The following is a 5,368-nucleotide window of genomic DNA, read 5'->3' on the forward strand; positions in this document are numbered from 1 at the left end:
TGGATATATAACATATTGAAAAAGTGGACGTGCTAAAATAGATTTTTTTAAAAAACGCAGGACATGGGGTAGGTTTCCCGTCTAAATATAGCATTTTTTCACCACGGGTGTTCCCTGTATATTCTCTGAAATTTTCAAGAAAATCGGTTCAGCCGTTTTTGAGTCTATACGGAACATACATAATAACATACACATATTGTCTTTTATATATAAGACTAGCCCACCCGTTCCGCGTTGCTGGTCCTTGAAATAGTTATATGTTACCTTTTCTTGTGTCAATTATATTTTTCTTGCATTGCTAATTAATCGGAATCTGCAAGTGACTATAAATAAAAATTTTCAGAAATGTTGGTGTCAATATGCAAGTTTAACACACCGCCAAAGAACTGATGACTTGAGGCATGCCGACTGTGTCGGCCTTCCACTTTCTTATAATATATCTTATATACCTGATGAAGCTATAGCTATCGATATGTTCCCTTCTAATCTAAACACTTGCTTTCAAATAAGGCCAAAGCTTTTTTATGCATAACATCTGGTATTTCCATTGATATGTAGCATATTTAAGAAAGTGTACCCAGGGTCGGGGAAACGAACACGTTCGTAAGTTTGACATATATAGCGCATTTTAAAAATAGGACTACACCTGTCCCCGCTCCGCCGAAATTTAACAAAATGTATAGTTTCGGATATATAACATATTTAAAAAAGTGGGTGTGATCGGGTCTTGAGGTCACAAACAAGTGCCTAGTGCCTATATAGCTTGTGTAAAAATGCACGGTCGGGCCTTTATATCCCAAATAAGCACCTAATGTGGGAGACACAACCACCATTGCAAAAAAAAATGGGACATTAGGAAGGTTCCCCGCCCCTCTGGAAATAAAAAAAATATATATAAGTCCTCTGAAATTTTCAAGAAAATCGGTATAGACGTTTTTGAGTATATTCGGAACATGCATACTAACATACAAACTGTAAAAGGCTCATCTAATCCCATCCCTAATGATATTGACTTATCGAGAATCGATCTCGATAATTAAGAAAGAGAAGAAAAAAGGAGAAAACACAACAGGATGCTTCTTCTTGTTTGACAACTGGAAGAAGGAGGAGAGTTTTTGTGCAGGAACGAAAGGAGTTGTGTCTAAACCCAGGAGATCGATCTGATCTGTATTTTTAAACAGTGAATAAATTGAAATTTAATAAATTGACCTATCTTAATTTTTTGATTTCAAAACTTCACGTAAGTATCTGTCGCATACGTGTGTAGGTTTAAAATTATATGTATTTTTATCTGTTGCATTTTTGGCAACAACAATTATGGTTCTAAATTAAATTCTTGATTTAGATCCAAAACCAGTCCTCCGTCCTGGCAGGAAAAGTTCGCTTTAGGACCTGCTCTCAAATCGTTTCGTTTTTTTGTAGCATCTTGTATTCACTGCCCCCCATACAACGCTACAAGTTTTATCGGGGGGCAAGTCCATACTTCCTGGGAAAAGCCTGAAAGTTAAAAAAAAAAACCCTATGACACCGTGTGTAGTGGTTGGAGCGCAAGATAACTTCCGACGGGTCTGCCGTCAAAAGGTGTAAAAACCGAAAGGTGTAAAAACCCCTACGTAGTGGCTGGAGAGCACGATAACTCTCGAACTGATCAACCGATTATTTAAAAAAAATTTCACTAATGTGGTATGCACGATATCTTTTGAACGCACAGTGGACAAATATCGCAAAATTGAAGGCGAAAAATTTGATTGCGATTGAAACAAATATTCTCTAAACATATAACATTTTTAACATCCATCACTATTTTTGTAAATTTACAGGGGTTATGTGCCAAGTTAAGTCGAAGAAGTTGTGATTTGTGTGTGAGGTCTGAAAAACGAAAAATACTTCCGCAAAGCATTCGTAGGTTGCAATTTTCAAAATGAATCTTATAGGTGATGACATTGACAATGTTTTTACGAATAAACAAATTCAAAATTCGTTTTTTAATTTCAATAAAAATAAATTCTTTATAAATGACTTTTTCTGCTATTTTTAATATAATTACTTTAATATAATTACTATTTGAGTTTTACTAATGTTTTCAGCATTTGTGAGTCTCGTTTTTTTTTTTTTTTAAATGCAGGCGAAGGTCTCTAGTTTACGATTAAAAAAAAGTCCAGCTGCCCCCATCTGCCAGCCGTTAAGTTATTCCTCTTATACTACGCCTGTAAAGTCGTCAACATTCCGAAAATCGGAAGCTACGTTTATGTGGGAGCTATACCTAAACTTGGACCTATACTGAACATTTTTTGCATGGAGGTATTTGGTTCAGTCAGAACTCAAAATGCCAAATTACAGCGAAATAAGTTAGAAAATTTCGCTAAAATTTTCAAAATACCGAAAATCTGAGGGTACATTTATATGGGGGCTACACCTAAACGTGGACGTATATTGAATATTTTATGCAAGGAGGTAGTTTATTCACTCAGAACTCAAAATGCAAAATAACGTCCAAATCGGTTGGTGAATTTGGCCAAATTCGTCAAAATACCAAAAATCGGACGGTACCTTTCTATACCCTAATATGGACCTACATTCACTAAAAACGGTTTTCTTTCTTTACGGCTTGTTATAAACCTACGTTTAAAGTTTGGAGGCGGTAGCTCGATTAGAAATATTTTTGGCATTTTTTTCGATACAAGTGGGACCACTGTGGAACGGGGCAAACAATTTGGTCTAAACGTTGGATCTCCTAATATTTTGTCCAAACTTAGTTTCAGTTTAGTTCAGCCGGATCTCCTTATATTTTGTCCAAATTTAGTTTAACTTCTAAAATGGCCCATATCGGTCCTCTCTTTAGGGTATCCCCACAAAAGTTCAACATTTGTGTCTTAAATGCAGTTTAGGGTCTGTTCGCAGATCCTTTGGATATTTATACCGATGCTGGTAGTTGTGGTCCTGTTTACAGCGATATTATGTTTTGTGGTCCCTTGCATACTGGTGCAAAATTTATACGATGACCACTGGAATGACTAGTGGGCGCGATATTTATCGAAACGATATGATTCCCAAAGTAAGATCCACCATGGACTAGTCTGTACATTTCTTTAACTGCCTCCTCCGTACACTTTTGAACTTTAATTCTAATCCACATTCTTGTTGGTAAGTTCAAGTGTCCAAAAAGGGCCAGACAATTCTGAAAAGACCCTACATACATTCGATATCACCGTAGATGAAAGTTTAGATTCACATAGCAAAGCCAGCAAAGCCGACTGATACTTTTTATCGAACGTCAAACCTTAACGAGTACGTTTATGCTAAAAATGTCAAACTGTCTAATGGAAATGTCAAATGGCACCTGGCAACTCATTGTTGTTGTTGTTGTTGTAACAGTGTGTATTATTATGTTTGTATGTTCGCTCTTCTGTTCAATCTGGCTCTGGGTCTATCTACAGTTCAAGGAAAGTGGCTGCTTCGATGGGATATAACCACAGATCCACTGAAGTTAGATGAGTAGGTTTGGCGGGGCAGTTGAAAAGGTGTTTTGTGTCGTGTGGGCCCATGCCGCCATGTCTTCCACGGCGCGGTCGATTTCCGCCCAATAAGAATTAAGGCGACTGCAATATCCCGAGCGTAGTTAAGCAAAACTACTCTGGTTTGTCGTGGCAGCTGACGTTTCTCAGCTGCAGTAAATGGAGGATGTACTCCGAGGACTTTATTCACACTATATTTGCTTATAGCCTTAGCGACTGCATCCGTGTGAATACTATTTAAACCTGCTTGATATGCCCGTTGATTTAGGGGTTATCTCCTATATTGTTGTACCTTCCCCTCTAGAGTATGAATATCCTTCCTGATATGCCTGAATGTGTCGGACCTAACCAGCAGATGGTGATAGGGATGTCTCTCATGGTAACACCCAAGCAAGTACTGCAACGGAAGCATCTCATTGTATAGCTTTACTGGAAGAATCTTTGCCTCCTTATGTAGATGGTCTTCTGAAGACTTGAGGAGGCACCCTGTTGATGTGCTCAGGGCGGCATTCTGACAGATTTGAATGTTTTTCCAATTCGTATCACATAATCCCAGGGACCAAACTGGAGCCGCATAGCTTGCCACAGACCGACCTGTCGCGTTATATGTGGTCAACAAGGTTTCTTTATCTGCACCCCAAAGGCTGCCGGTTAGGGACTTGAAGACATTATTCCTGATTTTCAGTTTGCCGCAGATAGCTGCTGGCATCCTTGCCTGGCTTCCTAGCGAAACCACCCTGCCCTTTTTTCCAACTTCGGGGACAATGAGGGTGGCTAGCGACAAGTTGAGAACTTTAGTGAGATACTCAACTCCCGGCTCATCCAGCTGCTTCAGCATTACCATGGAGATTCCATCAGAGCCCAACGCTTGGGATGATTTAGCGTTTCTGATGGCATTCCTCGGCAGGAAGAGATCTGATGTGACGTAATACTCTCCCTTTTCGCCCTGTCACTTTCGGGGTTCTCGACAAACTGTCGATTGAAATAACTTGCGCACCTCTTCTGGTCAGTCAACGTAACGGCGCCAAACGTGACTGATGCCCTATCTTCCATGGTTCGAGAGTGACTTAACCGTTGCCCACAATTCACTTGTACCGGCTCCAATGTTGCAACTTTTTAGAAGATTTAACAACTTGTTCCGCTTATGTTCGCCAACCAGCCTGTTAACTTCCAGTGTCAGCTCCCTGACTCTGGGGTCATTGGGGTTGGCTCGACGAAGCTCATCACGCTCATTTGCTAATACCGTCGCCTCTGCTGGGAAGTTTGGTCTTTCTTCGGGCATTCGACCAGCAGGGATATAGCGAGCGGCTGCACCAGTGATTATGTCTCGTAACGTCCTTTCCGCTACCCGAACATCAGAAGGATTGGGCAGTTCTCTGAAGCGGTGATTGGTAAACTCTCTGAGACTCGGCCAATCAGCTTTCCTATGATTGACGAACGTGCGGCGTTCAGAGGTGATGAAATCGGGTGGTCTGCTAATGGAGACAATTATGGGGAGATGGTCTGAATCAAGGGAAATGACGGGTTGCCAGGTGACGTCATTTGTCAGACCAGGTGACACAATGGTTATGTCTGGCGAACTGTGACACTATCCTCTCATTCTGGTACTTTGACCGCGATTTATTTAAAAATCCCTCCAGCGATTTTTTCTTTTTTTTTAGATTTTTCCCATCCATGAACATTGCAGTTTTCGAATCCGCAAAAATTTCGCAGGTGTAAGTGTGTTTCATTTATAGTTACTTACTTTATAAGGAGGTGATGCAGTCAGTGCATTGTCCCAATTTAAACTTCTATATCTGAAAAATAGTGAAACCTAGAATAAAGTCATAAATACCAATCTTGTAGAGAATTTC

This window comes from Musca autumnalis, unplaced genomic scaffold, assembly GCF_047663935.1.
Source record: "Musca autumnalis isolate F117 unplaced genomic scaffold, ASM4766393v1 scaffold_122, whole genome shotgun sequence".
Classification (NCBI taxonomy): Eukaryota; Metazoa; Arthropoda; class Insecta; order Diptera; family Muscidae; genus Musca; species Musca autumnalis.